Here is a 23,307-nt window from a genome sequence, read left to right as displayed (position 1 = left end):
GCGGTTGTGCCAACCCCGGGCTCGGCCAAAGGCTTCAGAGACAGATTAAAGTTGTGCATGGACAGAGGTGTGTTTTTTTTGCGGGGTGGCAGCAGGAGGAGGAGCTTTAGACTGAATTCGAGTCAGAGTTTTAAGAAGATGGGAGGAAAACAAAATAAAGACAAAACCACAAGGCTTGCCCCTGATGAACACGTGTTGCTGTAGTTCCTAAACCTTTCCAAGGGATCCCATTCAGCAATGCGGTGGATAATTTTAGAATAGATCCCATGGTTTCAAATACTGAGTGGTCTTGCGAATAAGTACCACTGGCATTCAGAGCAAAATTATGTAGTTTTAAAACGGGAAATTAAACGACTTTTGGAAACTAGGACGAATGTTTTGCCCAGCCCCATTTATTCAACCTGATGCAGTAAGAATTCGGTGTTTACATTCTCTTCCTGTTATGTAAAAAAAACCAAAAACCTTGCAATATAAACAAGTGTAAAGTAAAGATGTTACTGAAACAATTTTACAAGTATGCTTATTGTTCCCATACCAGCTGAACAGGTTTAAATTCATCTTTGTACACAACTCAGAATGAAGTATTTGAATTATGTACTATGCGGTGCATTTAGCAACACTGAAGGTACTAATAGTCTTGTACAAATAGCCAATAATGTGACATATATTAAACTCCACTATTTTACTGCTACAGGTGTCTACAAGATGGTTTTATTGGACATTGACATACAATGTACATACAATAAAATGAAGTATTTTAATTCAATCAGAATTATGAATAGCCTTTAGAGGGGTTTTTTTCAATATTACAATGAAATATTCCAATTACTCATTCTGTGTTAGTAAGACTTCAAACAATGATTTTGCCATTGTCAGGGTTACAAAATCTTTATGTTAATTATATAGCTGTATAAAAAGGCTTATTACTTTGTATTTCTGATTGTCACTGCTTATTTTATACTGTTATTTAATATATGTGTAAATAGATTCTAGTCTCCAGATTAAAATGTATTTTTAAGAATATCCTGCTAGTTGACTGCTGAGTCGTCCTAGGGCCTCTCCCCACCTGCATTTAAATACAATCCTGGCAACTTCTGAAGTCATCCTTACTTACATTGGACTAGCATTAAAATAATATTTTCCCCCTTTCAAAGGTAGTTTCAGCATGTACACAACCTGTTGAGTATTCCATGCATTACCTTGAAGAGAAGTCAGGAAATTGGCAGTGAAATTAAGATAGGGATTACAGCAGTAATAAGAAAGCAGATTACATGCCTATCAAATTGTATGCTGACTCAAGTGATTTGTAAATAGCCTTGTAAGTTTAAAAGGCATTACACCTTACGTTAGACTAGAAGTGAAGTTGGAAGTTTAAGATGTTGCTTAGCTATAGCTTCCAATGCCCAAAATCATATGCATAATTGTAAAAGATGCTGGGAGTTGTAGTTCAAACTAGACGTAGAAAGCCATAGATTACTAATCCATATGTCAGAGTTTTAAAATACACATATCTAGTGTTTTGCTTTATCATACAGGCAAGCCAGATCTTGGTGTTCATAAGTCTGGGAGCTCCAATCTCTTCACTTCCAACATGGCTCACTATAGTTCAGACATCAAGTCGTAACAAAAAAAAAATCGCATTCAATTCTATATACGCTTGAATTCCCATTTTCTCTTTTCCTCTTATTTTTATGCACACGTTTTCATGCTAGCTATATTAATACATCAATTAATGCAAAACTCTTGTGTTTATTACAATTTGCAGTGAGGTGTGAAGTGACACGCCAAACCAGTACTTGAAATGGTTTAAAATGTTTTATTTATTTTGAACTTGTATTGTGGAAATTACTATTTATTTTCATTGGGTATTTGAATATTCTGAATTTGAATCTTTATTTTGTGATGTTAGTGTGGGAGAACGATTCTGGGGAAACTTGACTATGAAGGATAGCATGCAATTAAAAATAGATAGCATAATACATTGTGTGGTCAGGTGTTGGCCTAGCATAGTGTACTAACTGGTGCAAATCCATTCTAATGTCTGGTCATAAGAATACTAGGATTTCCCTTGACCTCCCATTTTTGTTAATATTTTTCATTGCTTTAATTGTTGCTACTTTCTTATTCTAGTGGGAACCTAAAACAAGAATTATTGCAAATTAATGATGGTATAAACAAGTGCAGTTAAAACTGAGGAAACCACACTGAGAAAGGAAGTATGTGGTTCTTCTTCTTGCTTGGTGAAACAAAATACCAACATTAAAATAAGACAGTTCCTGGAATTGGTTTCTAAAAACATGATTATTGCAGCTAGATCAGAAGGGGATTAATGCTTTTCTAAGGAAGGGCAAAATACCATATGTTTTAAAGAGGTGGTAATGTGACCTTCCTTGAAATGTGACAGGTAAAAAGGTAAAGGCTCCCCTCACACATATGTGCTGGTCATTCCCGACTCTAGGGGGCAGTACTCATCTCTGTTTCAAAGCCAAAGAGCCAGTGCTGTCCAAAGACATCTCTGTGGTCATGTGACCCGCATGACTAAACAACAAGGGCGCACCTTCCCACCAAAGGTGGTTCCTATTTTTCTACTTGCATTTTTGCATGCTTTCGAACTGCTAGGTTGGCAGAAGCTGGGACAAGTAATGGGAGCTCACTCCGTTACGTGGCACTAGGGATTCAAACCGTTGGATTGCCAACCTTTCTGATTGACAAGCTCAGTGTCTTAGCCACTGAGCCACTGCATCCTGTTTATTCACCACTCTATTCCGATCTTCTGCCCCAAGTGCTAATTATTACCTATAACCTATAACACCCCCCTAATAGGTTATAATTAGCATTACAGTGCCAAGATTGATTATGATTATGATTCTGTCACGTCCAGGCAATCCAGGCAGGATCTGAATACGCTTCCTCCAAGAAGTCAAGCATCTCTGATTGCCATAGCATAATGAAACATGCTGCCCTAAGTGTCATGGCCCCTCATGTTTGGCATTCAGGAAAACACTTAAAACGTTTATTTGAAAATGGAATATTGCTTACTTTGATTCCTAGTTGATGGTGTCTGAGTGAATAGATATAGACTTAAATATGCTATGTTGAGAGGATGTTTTATTGATGGGACAGATAAAATGATTGGGGGATAGTTTTTATGTTACATTGATTTGTCCTGTTTACCACCCAGAGTTATCTGTTTGAAAGGTATAGACATTTTGTGAATACACACAAAACGCTATAGACATGAATTGAGACCTGTCTCTAAGCACATAACTCATTAGATAATCACTATTCTCATTCATTCTTGGCTCTCACACTGGGTCAGTCATTCTTCCTCTCATCCGCTGAATTTTTGAACTTGCACAAGTTAACAAAATTAATTTCTGTTTAACTGTGAACTTTACATAGAAAGGTCACTTAGAAAACACCCATTTCTTAAGAAACTAATAACTAAAAAAATAAAGGAAATAGTAACAGAAAGCCAAGTGGATGCAGTGGTTACTTACTGTATTGTGTGTACTAGTTGAAAACTGTGTGACCATGAATTCTAGCCTGGTGAGATGCTTGTTAACCAGTCAAGCTCCTTTGGCTCTGGGACAGGGATCTCCAAACTTGGCAACTTTAAGACTTGTGGATTTCAACTTCCAGAATTCCCCAGCCAGCAACACAAGACTTAAAGTTGCCAAGGTTGGAGATCTCTGCTCGAGGAAAAAGACAGTGGCAAACTGTTTACAGAAAATGTTGCCAAGAAAACTGCATAGATTTGTCCAGGTATCTATTAAGATTGACTGAAAGACACTAAATAAATAAACACTACTGAATAAACATTTTTTTTGTAAATATAAATGTCAAATAATAGATGACAGCAACATTTAAATGTACTTTCCTAAAACTTAAACACAAACAGGCATTGTGTATGGTTTACATAGGATGCCAATTTGAAAGCATTTTACAAATAGTCCTTTTTTAGCAACCACAATTGGGACCACTCAGTTGTTAAGTGAAGTGTTCATGAAATGAAACCATGACAGTGCTAAAGATCTTACTTCAGCTTTCCTATGCTTTAAAGATTCGTGAAAGTCATAAATGTGAGGATTGGTTGCAAAGCTACTTTCATCACTGACATAACTCTAACTAGTCACTAAATGAGGCAATCACTAAATGGGGATTGCCTGTAGTATGTTGTTCAGTTTCCTTGCAAATCTGAGAACAAATATAACCAATATGAATGGTGACTCCAACACAATCAAGTCAGTGCAGAAGAACTGCAATTTAAATACAGTGGCTGAATGATTTAAACACGCTGGCTGGGAAAATCTGGAAATTGAAGTCAATACAATTTAAAGTTGCTAATTATGAGAAACTCTGAACTATGCGTAGGAGGAAATTCTGAACTATGAACTATTTTACAGCTATTTCATTATATTAAATAGAAATATAACTGATTTTATCAGTTAGCCTGGTACATGGCTTTTATTGGCCTGGAAAATGGAAGATGAAAGCAGATTTTTATTTACAGCCCTAAAGCAAGGTTTGTCTTTATAGCCTGCTGCAGAAAAGTTCAACTTTGGCAATGCTCAGATGACCTTGGCTGACCTCAAAAAGCTCAGCAGAATTAAACCTGGTTAATACTTGGGTGGAGACAATCAGGAAATACCAGAACTATAGGCTTGAGTTCTTTTGTTAGGAAAGTTAGAGTTTTGTAAAGTCAAGTTAATAGAATGTTTCCTGTTCAGTTATTCTGTGTACTTCCTGTTTCTCTTACACTAAAGACAGTTTGATGGAAATTTGGAGCATCTCTGACCATACCCCAAAACTCGGGAGAGTACTTGTACCTCAAGTGCCTCAGGTTCTGTACATCTAATTTACAAGATAGAACTAAAGATCAGCACTTTCTTTGCTTTCTAAATAGTTTCCTAAGAAAGCAATAGATGATATATTTTTGATGGTGCTGAATGAATTCAGTTTAGCCACCCAAATAGATTTATTCAGAATATGGCTGGCTTCCAGGACTTGTCCTTAGCTGCTATTGAAACTGAGAGAAATGAGTTAAGTCTCTCATTTGAGCCCAGGAAATTAGGAGAGGAAATTAAGGCTTACAAAGCTGGTTCTTGTTTCAGATGTGTTGGACTTTATTCTCAAAATCCCACTGCCCTGGGAATTCTGGTAGTTGGAGTCTAGCACCTGGTTGGGAATGGCTGGTTAACACAGCCACTAAGGAATCTGAGAGAACTGCTAGAAACTTTTTCTTAAAATGCCATTGCTAGTTCTGTAATTCATTTGGATAGCAACACTTATTTGTGCTCTATAGCATGGGTGTCAAACTTACAACGGCACATTGCTGTCATGTGATGTTTTGTGACCTTTCCCCCCTTCTTGGAAGTGGGATGGGCATGGCCTGTGCATGATGGATCTGGCCCACGGGCCGCCAGTTTGACACTCCTGCTATATAGATACTTCATTAATATATGAATAAATAGCAGAAATAATAGAAATAGAGTAAATAGCAATAGAATAAATAAGAAGTAAATAAATGAATAATAAGTGAATAAATAGCTAGCAACAAGGAAACACAATTGCTACTGAGATAATGACATGTCCTCACACTTTGCTAAGTGTAGCAAAATAATGCCTCACTAGCTGATGTGGAAGGACCCATTCATGTGCGTTGGCCTTTGTCTTATTCTCAGCTTGTGGAGACAGACTTTGTTGGGTTGGTTCTTAGTTGTTTCAGTTTAAAAGCATTTTTAAGCTTATCCTACCTCTGTATTCGTTGGTGATGCAATGAATGACATATTCCCATAGTGGCATCTGCCTAGCAGGATAGCTTTAGACCAAGTGGTTCGCAAGCTCAGTAAATGAAGGTGTGTGGAGTTCAGCTCCCAGAATTCCATCCAACATTTTTCAATGAGGCTGCTACAGACTTCAAGAGCTGCTTCTCTACCGCTCAAACCCAGTTCATCCAGAGAAGGTGAGAGTCCAGCATGCAATTAACAGAGGGCAAAACTAATTGTGTCCTGTTTCTTCTGAGTAATGAGATTAAGGTGTGAGGCTGTCCTTATTATTTGAGGCTGGACAAGTTAAAGCAATTGGCAGATGCCTTAATTTGCTCTCTCACCAAAGGTCATCAGTCATCAGCAAAAATATCCATTAAAGTGGGCTGGGGAGGAGACAAGTTTTGATAATTGCTCAGCTGGGCAGGTTTAATCATGGTCAAATGTCACTCAAACGTCAGAGGGTTCTGCACAAATATCTTGCAAAGTAAGCTACTGTACTTCTCTGTTGATTTAAGGACTGGAGGAAAGCCTATTTGAAGAAAGACACATAGAGGCAAAAGTGACCACATTTAGCATCTTTTTACCCTGGAATCAGATTATATCTGCATTTTATTTTTCTTTATCACTAAGGTTGCAAGACTAATTAATAAACTATTCCATTATATTAATAGTAAATGATCAAAATTTTAGAGGCATGCAACTGAATCAGAGTCCTTCTAGATTTGTTTTTGTAGTTTAAAATAAATGGGTGCCCTTCCCACTTCCATCCTTTTGGTTTAGCATTCACCTAGTGAAGATTTCTTGGGAAATCAAAAGCCTCCTCACTTCTTTGTTACTTCTTAGCTTAATGATTGTAACCTTCTTGTTCCAAGAAAGCCTTCTTTTGCTGCTCTTAAAATTCGAACCCACCTTGAATTTTAATTTGCTGCCTTACATGCTACACTGAATGGATATTCTGTCCTTCACGTACAAACCAGGCATTAGTATGCCAACTCTAAATAGTGACTGGATGGTAATTTACTGTAGGTTATATTAGGAAAAATGAGATAAAGCCATTTTAAACTCTTAAAACCATCACAGTTTTTTGCTTGGCTTTTATTTGTGTGGGAGTAAGTGGTTTTTTAAAAAAACAACAACAAAACAGGACAAAAATAGCTGAGTATCAGTATGCAACAAAGGGCTGTTAGAAAGCATTACGGGAGAAAGTCAAATGTAGTAGTTCTACTGAGTCAGCACAGCTCGGGATACTTTTCCAAAAGAATGTAAATACCCGTATTCTTGTTTATAAAGCACACAATCCTCTTGTGAGAAGCTTTGTCTTTAGGGTCAGGTTGCTTTAAACTCGGCTGATCTTGATCCAGGGCATCTATTTTTATCCTGTCATAAGTTGCTTTGGCTTCTCATATAGAGATTCTATACAGCAATTATTGGGAGCAATTTAACGAATGCCTGTGTACAAAATAGTAGCATTTTTAACTAGCAGATCACAATAGCAGAAACAATTTTTTTTTAAGCAAGGATTTCTCGTGTTTTGAACAAAAGCAGAAATGTCTCCCAACGACACTAGGAATAGATCAACAAAATTCTTCTAAGTATTCTGAGGTTACTTTCCATGGGTATTGAGAGCAAAGGGCAGCAAATGATACCTACATGATAATCTCATCATATAAATTCTGAGGTTTACCGTATGTAATTATGCCAAATATTGGGACAAAAGAAGTAAGGATAGGATAGTATTTGATGACAAATCATGTATCATGATTTTGCATCTTCATGGTTTGCTGAAGACCACATTTACCCAAACCGGTAGCGGCGAACTGCGGGTGGCCCTGCCCCGCCCCACCCGCCCAGGCTCTAAAACGTCCTATGTAGCCTCATTTTTGACATTGCATGCTTGTGTGCACGCTGCACGCACAAGCAAAGTGCATGAGTGAATGGCCACACACATGTGCAGAAGGCGCGTGCAATGAGAGCGTTGACATTTACAAACCAGTGGTAAACTTATGTGAATCCCACTGCTGCTGAAGACCTCATAGTTACATTTTAATTGCAGAAAATTAATCTAGGGTTTCAAGTAAATTCACTGAACTTTCTTAGCTGTTAGTCAGCTGTCTCTTTAAAAGGCTAAATTCACTCTCCAACCTAAGTGTTAGCTTGTTTTTAGTACAGTTCATTCAATCAGAGGTTTAATGTGCCTGTCTATACGTACATACATACAAACATGTACATCTAGGTCAAAACTTACAGTTTACAAACCAAAAAATTGATTGGGCCAAAATCAAATATACCATATTATGGTTTACTTGCAATATGCTAATTCAATTACATACAGTATATGTATAAAATAAACAGAATGTGTAAGCTGTTTTAACAAAAGTATTGCTTGTTGAACCAGCCACAGTTGCCTGGATTTATGCATCAGGCTCCAGTAAAACTAAAACGATATAATGCATGATGCATATGATTTATGAATCCAGACTAACTATGGTGTTATAGTTTGAAAATGCAGAAAAATAATGCCTGTGTGTCTGAAAGAGAAACAGGAGAGAGGTCATTTTTACTGAAAGATCAGATAGTTTGCACTGATTATTTTCCCCTTAGAAGAGGTCCCAAAGAGTAGGATAGTTGTTGATGGACAGAATTACTTTCACTACTTTCTGGCCATACTCTCTATATCTTTGGACCAGCCACATCTGCCCTGCAAAATTCCAGACCACAGTTAAATATGCCAGCAGATATGCAGTCCACCACCTTTCATTGCCTGTGTAGAGGCCATCTAGTTCTGCAGCCCCAATCAGACCATCTCCATTTTGTTTGCTTCTTCTTTAACATTGTACATTGAATGTCCACTGAGATTTGTACAATCCATAGTAAAAATCCTATGCTAATGTTAATATGTGATGTTAATTTTTTCTAAAGTTTAAAAAATCCTTCTCCCTGCTGGTCAAATGATCTACATCAGGAGTGTCAAACTGGCAGCTGGCGGGCCAGATGCATCATACATAGGCCATGCCCACCCCAGCTCCCTGAATGGGAAAAATGTCATGAAACTTCACATGATGGCAATGTGACATGGTGAGTTTGACACTGGTGATCTCCATTAACTTCTTCCAACCTGTTGCCCAGGGTATTGTGAACTTGCATCATTTCTGGCCTAGAATAATGGGAATTATACTTCAAAACAAATTCAGGGAATCTGATGTTTGTTCCTACGTGATGAGTAAAAAAATTTTTTTAAAAAATGAGGAATTTTGTTTTTGTGACTTATTGTTATATTGTGATATGTACTTTGATTCTGAATGAGCATTATTACTTGCTTCCAGTTAATGATATGTTGGATTAAATAGAGATACTTTATATTGATCAACACATTTTCTGTCTGTCGAATTCAGCAGTGTCAAATTCACGTCGTCATGTGACGTATCACAGCTTTTGCCCCCCCCTTCACTAAACCGAGTGTGGGCGTTATAGTACATGACACAACCTTCCTGCGAGTTTGACAGCCCTGGTCTAGTTGAAGTCTCTCTTTCTAGGCCAAGGGATACAACACTATATTTTCTCCTTTCCGAAACTTTTTTTTATGTGAGAGAAGATCTCTAAAATAGCTGCAAACTTTTCACAACTACAACTGTAGAAATGTATTTATCTGAACAGAATCTCACTGATCCTGAGAGATTAAATCAGACTGAAATCTGGAAAAGATTAGGGAAACTCTCCTGACTTATTTGGGGGCCCATGTAATTATTTTTTAGGAACATAAAAAATTGTCTTTTGCCAAGTCAGTTATTTTATTTTTTGTTACCATTTACTATTTGTCTCCCAGTGGCAGTTTCCATTGAGGTGTTAACAAGCAATTCATTCATTATCCATAGGGAAACATAATAGATTAAAGCTATCAAACCATCAGAATTAAAACAAAGATGAGGTTAAAAGCTGTTGTAGCATAGATGAAGAAAATTAAATTAAATATTCAAAGGCTGGGAGGTATTTTTTAAACATGAAGAAGACAGTAAAATAGCTACCAACCTTGCCTTATACCCCTGTGATTCCCTTGCCATCTTCTTTGAATTACTAAATGAGTTCAAGTCTGCTAAGCTTTTTTTTTTAGAGCATCCGAAATTGTTTAAATTCTGTCATATGCTTTATTTGTATTTGAGATAATATATAGCCTCGTTGAATTAATGGTTGTCAATTTATATATTATTTCATTACCTATTTACAGATAATTGTCACAGAATCATAGAATGGAAGAAATGAAAAGAACATTGTCACAGAATCATAGAATGGAAGAAATGAAAACAACATTGGAAATTATCTACTCCAATATCCTGGCGTTTTTTCTTCTTACTGCTTAAAATGTGTGGTGGTCATTATCCTTTTTCAACTTTATGGAAGACTTTGGAGATCTTACAAGGGAAGTGACTTGGATAAAATAAATGACATTTACTTTCATTATACAATCATTCTTTACAATTTAATACTTAACAAAATCCAGTGTTTTTCAGTATTTTGAACAGAATCATCTGTTCCATGAATAATGGAAGCCTTTTGAAACTTGTCAGGAAAACATATTGTGTCTGCCCTGAATTTCATTTGTAATCCTTGCTGGAAGCCAAGAGTCCCCTCTGAAATATTTAATTTTATTTTAAAGGTAAAAGTTTCTCTATATAGTTGGGACACTATAATCTTTAATACCAGATGTAGCCATACAAATGGCACAGATCTATTTCTACATGACTTTTTAGGCATTGTAAGATGACATTGATTTGCGTCAGTTGCACACAATATAATGTTGTGCAATTGTTATGAGAGCTTGGAGTGTAGAAACAATTGCTATTATTTAAATTAGGAATGCATAACATTCTACTGAGTCTTAGTTAGGTGTTTTGTACAGGTTTAGAATTGGTATCAGATCCAAATCTTCTCATCCTTTAGAAATGGCTTTAATCTGCTCGCTTGATGGATAAATCCTGAAAGCTGTTTAAAACACTTGCATGCAAATGACCAAACAACGCTTGTGGAAATTAACCAGATTTGCTTTCTACAGTGATAGTATGAAATTAATTTTGTTCATCTTTTTCAGAGGTGGGCGGCTGCTGCTGGTTTGGGCGAACCGGTAGTTTCGACCAGCGGCTGGGCCGGCCCACCCACTGCAGTGCTATCCCATCCTATGCAATCACCGTAATTTTGCAGCCACGTGCATGCACAGAAAGTACGCAGGCTCTCACATTTTTGCATTCTGGGCAAACCAGTTGTCGCAGTATGTGGCACACACCTCTGATCTTTTTCCATTCATTTCTTTCCAGAAAAAAAGAATGAATAAAACACAATATAAAATCTATGCCTCATATATTCGAAACTCTTGCTAAATTGAGGTCTTTCTTCATTGAGAGAATGAAGAAGTTTATCAACCTTCACCATACAGTTAAAGGGTAAAAACTGATATGGCCTTTCTTCTTCTTTAGGCAACAAAAACTGACACATAATCAGTTAGTTTTTCCTGTGATGCAGGTCTTAAGAACATAAAAGCCCTACAAGGTAAATCCTAAAATATATTTATCATTAATTTACTGCATTTTCCCCTCTCCCTTCAAAATTTTAGACAATTTATAGGCTCCAAAAGTTAACTTCTTGTTTCCTGCTTTTTTCTTCAATATCTGCAAGACGTGAGTTATGTTTACGTAGTTTTGAATATTCCTCTTGCTTTCCTGTGCACCGCTTGGAGAGTCCAAGCAATGGGTTAATTCAGTCTGGTTGCCCTGGGACTGAGGAAAGTTTTTCCTTGGCCACGCCTCCTGATGTTGCTAATCCCCAGAATTTTTCCTCAGTCTGCCCGTTCAGGATTGTTTTGTGTGAGCTCCAGCTAAATTACTCCCTAGTAGAGAGTACTCTCTACTCTAAATTACTTTTTCCTTCAGTTTTTTACCTTCCTTCCCTACTACCTTCAGAGATTTATTATACTTTTCAATTCTTGGTGTGTTTTCTTTGTCGTCACTGATTCCTTTGAAGGCCAGGAGGTAGGTGTGGTGGTGGAAGGGGGTACTCGGTTGCTGTGCCGCACTAGGTCGGCTTCGGAGGCCTGCCGCTCACTTTTAAAAAGTGCAACAAGGCGTTTGGCAGTGCCAGCGACTCCCTGCAAGGTCCCCTTATTTGTTTTAGCCAAGTTTTTTCATTCCTCGCCCCTTTCTGGACCGAGCCTGCCATGGAGAGGCGTGCGGCCGCCGTTTAAAAGTACGGTTGCTGCTTTTGCCGCCTCATTCCCCCCACGCTACAGCAGCGGCCATTTTGGAGGACAGATGCTTTTTGCGCCCTTTCCTCACGGCTATAACCGCTCGACCACGCTTCAACAGAAGGCCGCAGGGTGAGCAGTGGCCCTGTCTGAGTTTCTGGCTGGGCCTCTGTCACCCACATCATTCACGAGGCGCTGGTTCCTAGGCCACCGGTGGTCTTTGCACCGGCGCAGGGAAGGCCCTCTTGCCAATGTTTTCTGTGGCCTGGCCCTCCCTGTCCTTCTGCCAGGCATTGCAGCCTTGGCTGCAGGCATCCTACTCGCCTCCTACACCCGTGGCTGGAGGAGACTCTCTGTTTTTCTGACTGAACATTTTTTCTTTTATTGTGTAACACTAATCACATTAGCAATTTTGCCCTTTGTCCTTACCTTTTCTCATTATTCTTCTCTGTTTTTTCCAGCATAGCCAGCCAGAGCCTCCAGTCCTCCGGCCTTCTACCTGCACTCGGCCTATTATCTTGTGGTGTCATTGGCCATGAAGCTATCCAGCCCATCGAGTACCTCTGATGGTAGACCAGGCCCCTAGCAAGGGATCCTTCTCAACTAGGGGTGGTGGGCCTAGGAAAGGCAGGGTGCCTAGCCAGGACAATCAACCTCACAAAGCTCCCTCCGTGGCTGAGGCCAAAGACTCTGAGAGGCGCCAATGGGCTCTTGACAAACAATTTGAGAAGGCCCGACGCCAGTCAGCAAAAGATTCTTCCCAGGCCAATCCTCCTGGGGAACCTTTTCTTTTCCCTTTACCAAGGGGAGATCCTCTCTCCTTAATTGCTGAGGAGGTGGAGTCCCAGGACCTGTCTCCGGACAGATCGCTGGTGGAGCCGGGTTCCCCGGCCCCCTGTTGGGTGTCCGAACAGGGTCCCCTCCCTGAGAGCCCCACCCAGAGTGGCTCGTCCAAGCGCATTCCCTTTCACCTGGACTCCCTCCCCCCTGAGGAGTCCATTGGGCAGGATCCCAAGTCGAACCAGGAGCCTGAGCTTTCTGCCGAACATGCAGGCCATAGTCACCCATGCCATAGACAAGGGCATTGCGGAGGGCATGCAAAAACGTGCCAAGCCTCCCGCTGCCCCAGTACCTCCCAGCCCAGTCAAGGGGCCCCTCCAGGGTTGGGTTCCTCCTGGTTCACACAAACCGGTTCATCGGTGAACCCGGAAGTAATTAATTTCCGGGAGCGCTGGTACCGGTCCTGGCCCCTGTCACTGCAAAGCGTCCTTTTGCCGGCGCGTCGCAGCTCCCTTGCTCATTTCCCCGCCCATCCGCAGCTAGCTCCCTTGCTCCCCCGCCCGTCCGCACTAAGCCCAGCCTGCCGCTCACTGATTGGCTGGAGTCCAGCCAATCAGTGAGCGGGCTGGAGGTGAAGCGAAGCTTTTTTCGTGCTTGACCTCCATTTGAAAATTCCCTTCGGCCTTCGCTTGCTGCTTCCCCCTCAGGTAAGCAACAAAGCTCCAGCAGCGGGACTCGGGAGGCTTCGGGTGGGTGGCGACGGCCCAGCTTTCGTGAGGGAAGGCCTCCAGGGCTCAGGTGCACTACGCGGCGGAAGCTGGGGGGGGCGGCGATAGTGGGGGCAGTGGTAGCGGGGGCAAGCCATCAAGGCCTCCTCCACGTCCTTCAATAGAGCCTCCATTATCTGGCTGCATAAACTGCAGGCTAAACTCCCTGCGGGAGACTTCCATCTCCACAAGGACATAACCAAGATTATTGCAGCATCCCAATATGTGGCTGATGCCTCCCTTAATGCAACAAAATTCGCCTCCAGGGCATTGGCATCTAATGTAACCTCCCACCGTCTGATCTGACAGGCGGATCAGAAGAATAAGTGGAAATTGGCTTGTGCCCTGTTTAAGGGTACAAATTGTTTGGGGAGGTTGTGGATCCCTTCCTTATTGAGTCTAAGGACAAGCGGAAGGTGCTACCTTCCTTGACTAAGAAGCAGGACCGTAAGTCCACCCCTTACTCCAAAAGGCAGCCCTTTCGTTCCTCAGAAGCGTCTACTTCTTCTCTTCGCCCAACAGACCAACTGGCCAATCTGGGAATAGGTCCCAAGACAGACCGTCCTTTCGGGACAGGGGCAGGCAGCAGTTCGGGTACCGTAAGTACAACCGTGGCAGGGTCTCCAATAGGCCTTTCCGCAAGTCCAAGTGACCACCAAAGCTTCTTGCCCATAGGGGGTCGGCTCCAGCTGTTCGCCCCCCATTAGGCCCTGACCACGGAGGACGCCTGGTCCTCCAGACTGTCAGGGAGGGACTCTCTCTGGAGTTCCTATCCCCTCCAGCTGGGAACGTCATCCGCTGCCCCACTCCCTCCTGCCCCCTCAAGGGGATGCTCATGAACCAGGAAGTTCTCCATCTCCTGGAGTTAAACGCGATAGAGCAGGTTCCCCCCCCCCGACCAGGAAGGAAAGGGGTTTGGCTCTATTCTTTTCCTGGTACCCAAAAACTCGGGGGGGGGGGAGGGCCATCTTGGACCTCAAGAACCTCAACAGGCACATTGCCTACCAGAGGTTCAAGATGCAGTCCCTCCAATCCATCCTGGCGGGAATCCGCCAGGAAGACCTCCTCACATCCATCGACCTAAAGGAGGCTTACTTCCACATCCCCATCCACCTTCAACACAGAAGGTTTCTGTGGTTCTTTTATGCCAGCCGGCACTATCAGTATAGGGCCCTTCCATTCGGCCTGTCGTCGGCACCCAGGACCTTCACAAAGTCCTAGCAATGGTTGCAGCTCAGCTCAGGGGCAGACCTATACGGCTCCAATGCTACCTAGACAGGTTGGACATCTGACGGGCCCTGTGGGTCTACATCAGTCGCACTGCAGATTTCCGCAAGTCAGAGGCTCTCTTCCTGTCGTTTCAGCCTGGCTCCTTGGGCAAAAAGGTCTTATCTTCCATGGTAGGCAGATGGCTGAGAACGTGCATCGCTGCTGCCTATGAGAACCAGTCCAGGACGGTGCCTTGACACATTACCGCTCATTCTACGAGAAGCGCGGCCACCTCTGCAGCCTGGGCCACCCAGGCCGGAATTGACAACATCTGCAGGGCGGCCACTTGGTCTTCACCATCGCCCTTAGTCAAGAACTATAAATTGGACGCGTGTGCCTCGGCTGAGGCTTCTTTCAGCAGGAGGGTTCTCCAGGCGGTTGTTCCCATGACCGAATCCCGGGACTGTCTTCCTGCCCACCCAGATGGCACATAACTTAGGTATGTCCCGTTGCTTGGACTCTCCAAGCAGTGCATAGGAAAAAGGCTATTGGTTTACCTGAAAGGTCCTTTTCTGTGCACCGTGGGAGAGTCCAACCCGCCCTGGTTGAACCATCCAGGGATTCGTGACCGTCGTGTCAATTTGAACTTACCATTCTCTGATGCTTCACGCTTCCAATTTTCACAGCTCCAGACCATCTCAAAATTCTGGAGATTAGCAACACCAGGAGGTGTGGCCAAGGAAAAAGTTTCCTCAGTCCCAGGGCAACCAGACTGAATTAACCCATTGCTTGGACTCTCCCGCGGTGCACAGAAAAGAACCCTTCAGGTAAACCAATGGTCTTTTCAAGTAATATGTGTAAGAGACCTTTTGTTGATGATAGTGTTGCTCAGTATTCATACACAATAGTTAAATAAGAAAGATAAGATTTAGCACATTCCAGTTGCAAAGGAAAAATATGTAGTAAAACCCTCCATAAATAATGCTTTCTTTTTGATCCCCAGAGCCAGCATGGCCTAGAGATAGAAATGATGGGAACTGTAGTCTAAAACAAGTAGAGATCACAATTTTGGAGAAATTCTGGATTATTGCACCAGAGAAAAGGCATTTAAATATGTTTCTTCCTTTGTTGTCTTAATTATTTATTAATTCATTTGCTCATTCAACTTAAATGGTTGCCCATCTTAAACCAGTTGCTCTAGGCATTTAACAGTAAAAATGTTAAAATATTAAACACATTGCCACTAATTACACAGCTGCATCCTAAGCTTAGAAACAGCAATATGACTCACTTCTAGAAGATTAAATGATTACAGCTGATTTTCATCAACTGCTGTTGTGAACAGTTATGTGTGGTTCCCAAATAACAAAAGCCTAGTTTACACTATTATGATAATGTTATGTAGCATTTGCTAAGCTTGAGTGAATGAGCCCCCTTCCTAGTAAACAATAAATGGGCAATACAAGATCTTCTAAAAGAGTTTCTGGTGACCCTTTCTCTACCTACCTAGATCAGCCACTAGAGGATGTTATATGCTAGCTGCATGAATAGTCAAACACATTGTTATATTTTATCCACATGCTGTATTTTTTGAAGTTTTCTAATATGGCACAGCTCAGAACTGAATCTTGAATCAAACACTTTTTTAGACAAATATGTCAGGATCTTATTCCAATTTCTTTCTGAGATTGAGTGGGGATTTTTATTATATAAAGCTTTTGACTATCAGTTCCAGGAGCACACTAAGAATCAGAATATTTTTGTGCTGCTTTTAGATATCTTTCCCCCCCCCCTAATTTCACTTTCCTTTTAGAGTCACATTTATTAAAAAGACAATTCAGATGAGGAAATCAGAAAATGTGTTCATTCAAACTTTTTTCTGCACTAGCTTATTGTCGTTTATGATCCTCCTTCCCTTTTCTCATCTTGGTGAAGAATTTAGAAATCAATTAAGTGTGAGAATGCCATTGAGGCTATGAAAATACATTATTTTGCAATTTGAACCACACATATATACACACACACACACAGAGAGCAAAACTTAAGGAAAAGGTTGATTGCAAGATTTTCTCATGACTAGCTTCATCATAGTTGAGTTACCCAGTTAGCTAAGTATTTTTATAAGTTCATGATATATTATGAATCATCAGCATACAGTATAGGCTACTTTGACACAGCCTATACTAAATTCAAGAGCCATAGCATGGAAGGGATTGTAGAGGTCAGGGATGTGCAGTCACTAGAGGCAAGGGAGGCGGGGCCTCGCCAGTCTCCTAAGGGAAAGGAAATAATTTTAAATAATTTTTTTAAAATAATTAAAGCCAGGGTAGTTGCTACCAGATTTCAAGTCACAGTGGCTTGGTGTCTGCTCTCAGTATTAACTAGGAGAAGGCCAGAGAACTCGGGGCCTCCTTTGCATAAGGAATTTTTCGCCTTTTAAAAGTTAAGAAAGGGTTAAAAAGCAAAAACTTTCATATGCAAAGGAGGCACTGATTCTCCCACCTCCTGATCGGGGAGCAGTGAATCATGCCTTATGAGCACACTTACGTTGAGCACGCTTATGTTGGGCAGACAAGAGGAGAGTTAACAGAGTTTCCACAGCTGGAAAAGGTATGTGGATCGGACGGAGGGACGTTCTCGCCACTGTGTCCCAACAGGCCAGGCGTCTCACGTTTATGTCTGCCATAAATGCGAGGCGCCTGGCCTGTTGGACACAGTGGTGGCGGGGGGAGGAATGGGCTGGGTGGGCTGCCTGTTGGGGAGGGGGGAGCCCTTTAAAGCCCTGCTGCCGCATCTTCCCAGCAAGACTTCCTTTTGGTTCATGGTTTCCCTTGCCTGCCTTAACTAACTTTAGAGTGCCGGCAGGCAGGGCTTGGCCGCCATTCAGAGAAACATGTTTCGCTGAATGGCGGCCGAGCCCATGCCTTTAAAGTGCCGGCTTGCCTTCTGGGCCGGCAAGCGCAGAAGGCAAGCCGGCACTTAAAGGCATGCCGACACTTTAGAGCTCGGCCACCATTCAGTGAAACATGTTTCACTGAATGGCGGCCGAGCTCTAAAGTGCCGGCATGCCTTTAAAGTGCCGGCTTGCCTTACAGGTGTCCTGGCTCCATCTGAGATGCTTCTCGCAGCTGTCGCGCTCCACCGCCTCCCCCCCCGCCTCCTCTGACGAACAATCCTGCTGCCCCGGCCTGCAGCCAGCCCAGCACCAAGCGGGGAGGAGGAGGAGGAGGAGAGTGGTGAGTCCTTGTGCCGGCCGGCTGGCCAGGCAGGGAGCAGGTCGGGTGGGGGGTGGGTGGGCTGGCTGCAGGCCGGGGCAGCAGGATTGTTCGTTGGAGGAGGCGGGGAAGGCAAGGCGGTGAAATGCGATGGCGGCAAGAAGCCACCCCCCGCCGCTGTGTCCGACAGGCGTCTCGCGTTTATGTCCGCCATAAACACAAGACGCCTGTCGGACACAGCGGCGGGGACGTTGCTTCTCACCGCTGCTGCGGTCTTGCCTCACCAACGGTATCCCTCACCGCACGTCACTGGTAGAGGTCATCTGATCAAATTCCCTGCCCAATGAAGTAATCTAAACAACCACAGTTGAGACCGGCAACTCTATTGCTAAGTGATGTAGATATCAAACAAAACATCATACAACCATACCAGAATTATGGGCGCTTCCGGGGAGTGGCCTGTCGCCGGTCGGCAGCTTAACAGAGCTGCCCCCAGAATTCAGGATCGTTATCTACTCAATATCAAGAAGATAACTCTTTTTTCAGACAAGAAAAAAGCAGTGAGGAATCTCAGCTGGTAAGAATCTTCTTTGAAGTTCACAGTTTGTTTCTTTGTGAGCTGTGGACGGAGGGGGAGGGTCAACCCAAAGCTGAGTCATTCAACTCCGACCTGAACTTCGCAGCTGTTATTCACAGCACGAGACAGGATCCCCTCCCCCTCAGGACAATCTTTAGAAAAGAGACTATTAAAAATCAATACGAGCAAAGACCAACTTGTGAACTTTTAAACCTTTCTCTATCTGAAATACCAGCTTCAATGTTATAAAAACCTCTTTTGCTTAATTGTCTTCAAAATGGCGTTTACAGCTTCTGCATCTGTTATCTCCGGCTTCCTGCTACAGAAGTAAAGAAATAATCTCTTATAATTTAATTAGAGCTACTCCCTTAAAGCTTTCAAGACTCTTTGTTGATTCAGACACATTCCAAACATTCTAAACGGACTTTCTCTTTTGAAATCCTCCGTAAAACCCCTTGGAAAAAAAAAAAAAGAAAAAAAAAAGAAGGGAAAAAAGGGGGGGGAGGAATTTCTTTTTCTCCACATAGCACAGTGGATTAGTAATTTAGAATAAATAATTAAAACCAAAATATAATGGCATCCAAATCAACCTCTGTTAAATTACCTCCGAAAACGTCTCCCATACCTGGCACAAAGTTGCAGCCCCCACCATCTATGCCCCCTAGTGGAGATGTACTAACAAAAGAATTTTTTCTGGAAATGTTCAAAGAATCCAGAGAACAGAACTTAGAAATGTTTAAAGAATTCAGAGAACAGAATCTAGAAATGATTAAAGATTTCAAAGATGAAATAAGGAATGAGATGGAAGTTCTATATGACAAATTTGATACCAGGGTCACTAAAATGAATGATAATATGATGGGAATTGTAAATGTGATAACAGAATATATTTCTGGAATGGAAGATAATTTAGAAACTCTCAATGAAGCTAAAACTAACCTGATATCCAAAACTGAAGTGGTGGAACAAAAAATTGATAATGCTGAAAAACAAATTATTATGATACAGTATAAGCAGATGGAGCTTGCATTAAGAGTGAGGGGGCTGCGTGAAGAAAAGCAGGAGAACTTAAAGCAAATGTTTTCTGAAGCTTTTGACCGTCTGGTGGGAAAACCGGGATCCAATTTTGATTGGCAGATTGACAGGATTTTTCGTGTTAACTCATGGGCGGCAAAACAAAGGCAACTTCCCCGAGACGTGGTAATATACTTTGTTACAAGAGAATCTAGAAATATGATACTACAAGAGTCCTACAATACTAAGCTTCAAATTGGTGGACAGGACCTGATTGTTCTGAAAGAAATACCGCCTCAGATGCTAAGAGCCAGAAGAGATTATGCTTTTCTGGTGGAAGAGCTCAGAAGGCGCCAGATACAGTACAGATGGGATGCCCCATTCGGTATTATAGTTACAATGGACAAACAAAGATATCGTCTCAGCTCTGTATGGAAAGCTCGTGATTTCTATCATAAGATTCTGAAGATGGGATACCCTGAACCTTCGGGATATGGTGAAAAATCACGAGACGAACAAGATAAACAGCAAACCACACAACCATTAGATAAAATGTATCATCTCCCTCTTCCGGAAGGGCAAGGAGTCAAGGAAAAAAGATCCAACCGCAAGACCACCAGACAAACGGATAAACAAGCTACTATGCAACAATCTCAACAATCATTGGCCACTGACCAAGGAGCTACTGCAACAAGCTCAGAAGCTGTGGGAGGAGCCAAACCAAAGGTGAGACAGGCCTTGCGGGAGGCTCTAAAAAAGCTTCAGGCAACCAAAAATGACAACTAAGATTTTGACATGGAATGTTAACGGATTGAACTCTCCACAGAAAAGAAAGAAAATATTTCATTATCTTAAACAGTTTAAGAATGACATAATTTGCTTGCAAGAAACTCATATCAAATCAACCGATCAAAAATATTTGTTTAACCCCAAACTGGGCCAACATTTTGCGACCTCAGCCATGGAAAAGAAAAATGGCATAGTAATATATTTAAGAAAAGACATTAAAGCTGAGCTAATTGAAGCAGATCCCTTTGGAAGATATATTGCATTAGATTTAATCTTAGAAGGGAAAAAGACGTTACTTTTGGGAATTTATGCTCCTAATCAACAACAAGATGGATTTTATAGAAATCTCCATGCTAAATTAGTACAGTGGGATTTTGAGTCTTGTATATTAATGGGTGACTGGAATGGCGTGATCGACACCAAAAGAGATAAGAAGACAGCTCGCCCGAACACCAAATTTCGAGCTAAGTTACCCAAACCCTTTTTTGACATGCTGGACGACTTTGAATTGCGAGACGCTTGGCGCGAGAGGCATGCAGAAGAATATGACTTTACCTTTTTTTCCAATAGACATCAATCTCTTTCAAGGATTTTTATACTAATTACAAATGATTTACTTTGTAGGGTGAAGAAGACAAAGATTATGGCGAGAGTTCTTTCAGACCATAATCCAGTCTGGATGGAATTGGGAAGGGTAGCCCAGGCAAGAAGGTCCTGGAGGTTGAATGAAAACTTATTTAGATATGAAAAGTATGTTAATGATTGTAAAAAATTGCTATCGGAATATTTTGTCTTCAATATGAACAAGGGTACATCTTTGGAATATGTATGGGATGCAAGCAAAGCGTATATGAGAGGAGTATTAATGAATATAAATAAAATACATAGATACAAACAAGGGCAAAAACGAAAAGAATTGGAAGAGGAAATTAAAGGGAAAGAGTCAGAATTAACATTGAATCCAGGAGATACAAAGATTAGGGAAACAATTGCTATATTAAAATCTCAGTTTGATATGCTGATCTCTGACCAGGTAGCTACTAGTTTATTATATGCTAAACATAATACTTTCTGCAATGCAAATAAACCCGGTAGGTGGTTGGCTTATCAGATTAGAAAAAAAAGGAAAGCTCGAAATGTATCCAAATTGTGTCACAGAGGGAAGGAAGTGTTTCAACAGGAAGAGATTCAAAAGGTATTTCGGGAATTTTTTACAGAGTTGTATAAAGGGGATAAAATTAAGGACGGAGATATAGACAAATACCTAGATAAAGAGAAAATCCCCCTAGTCAGAGAAGAACATAGGCATAAGCTGAACCAACCTATAACCTCTGGGGAAATTTTGCAGGCAATTAAACAATTAAAGTTAGGGAAAGCACCAGGCACAGATGGTTTAACAGCTGTTTATTATAAATATCCCCTCAGAGAACTATTCAATAAAATTCAATCGGGAGGGAAAGTGCCTCCCTCGTGGAAGACTGCGTTCATATCGTTGATACCCAAAGAAGATCAAGACCTTACCCAACCAAAAAATTACAGACCTATTTCATTACTTAATGTAGATTATAAAATTTTTACTAAAATATTAGCAAATAGGCTAATGGGGGTAACTCAGCAACTGATACATACCGATCAAACTGGTTTTATACAGGGCAGACAGATGAAGGATAACGTTAGATTAATTATCAACGCTTTAGAATACCTGGGAAAGAACAATCAAATCCCGGCCGCATTCATATTTTTGGATGCGAAGAAAGCCTTTGATCGAGTTAATTGGCAATTCCTGCTGAAGACATTGCAAAAAATGCAGATAGGAGATGGCTTTTTACGGTCAATTGGTGCAATATATCAGCAGCAAACAGCCCAGATCATTGTCAATGGAAGTCTGACAGACTCCTTTCAAATTGAAAAAGGTACAAGACAGGGCTGTCCTCTGTCCCCATTATTGTTTATTATAACTTTGGAAATACTGTTGAATAAGATACGGGGCCTGGGCGGTCTAAAAGGGATCAAAATTAGACAGCAAGAATATAGAGTTCGTGCATTTGCGGATGATCTGGTTATAATATTGGAACAACCGCAGGAATCTATTAGGGTATTATTGAATACGATCAATCAATATGGTCAAGTCTCGGGATTTAAAATAAATCTAGGAAAAACCAAAATAATAGCTATAAATATGACTATCAAACAGAAGGAAGAACTGGGGGCGACGCTAAGATGTGAGGTAGTTAAAAAAGTTAAATATCTTGGAGTTAATATCTCAATCTCAAATGGGAAATTATACAAGTATAATTATGAATCACTTTGGCATAGTACACAGTTGGAGTTGAAAAGGTGGGAAAAACTGCATTTGTCCTTGCTGGGTAGAATAGCGGCAGTAAAAATGAACATTTTACCAAAATTTTTATTTCTTTTTCAAATGTTACCAATACTTAAAAGAGATGCGAATCTTTTACAATGGCAGAAGGGTATCAACAAATTTGTGTGGGCAGGAAAGAAGCCGAGGGTAAAGATGAAAATAATGCAAGATGCACGTGAAAGAGGAGGATTGAAATTACCTAACTTAAAATTATACTATGACGCAGTGGCATTATCTGCAATTAGTGATTGGATTCATCTAACTAATGACAGAATTTTGAATATCGAGGGATATGATTTGTTATATGGTTGGCATGCTTACCTGTTATTTAACAAAAAAACGGATAAGAAATTTAAAAATCACATCTTAAGAAATGCTTTATTGCGGGTTTGGAAGAAATATCAACATAAACTAAATGATAAAGTGCCCATGTGGGCAATTCCTAGACATGCAATTGAAAATATGAATGTAGAACAAAAACACGATAGAACCACCTATAGACAACTTCTTATCTCAGAAAGAGGGGTGATGGAACTAAAATCTTTAGAGGCACTTAAAGAAGAGAAGGTAGTTCAAACGTGGTTTCAGTATGGT

The 23,307-nt window shown here is 41.1% G+C and overlaps 1 long non-coding RNA gene across 1 annotated transcript; it reads left to right on the top strand.

Moving 5' to 3' along the window:
- The first annotated feature begins 8,696 nt into the window (after positions 1-8,696).
- Positions 8,697-11,108, top strand: LOC148044723 (uncharacterized). Its single transcript, XR_015697357.1, has 2 exons — positions 8,697-8,846; positions 9,994-11,108. It is a non-coding gene; the product is annotated as an uncharacterized LOC148044723 (long non-coding RNA).
- Positions 11,109-23,307: the final 12,199 nt, after the last annotated feature.

Source organism: Thamnophis sirtalis, unplaced genomic scaffold (genome assembly GCF_051295495.1).
Source record: "Thamnophis sirtalis isolate CommonGarterSnake01/CBP01778 unplaced genomic scaffold, rThaSir2_p1.2 scaffold_7, whole genome shotgun sequence".
Lineage (NCBI taxonomy): Eukaryota > Metazoa > Chordata > Lepidosauria > Squamata > Natricidae > Thamnophis > Thamnophis sirtalis.
This window is presented reverse-complemented; position numbering and strand designations above follow the sequence as displayed.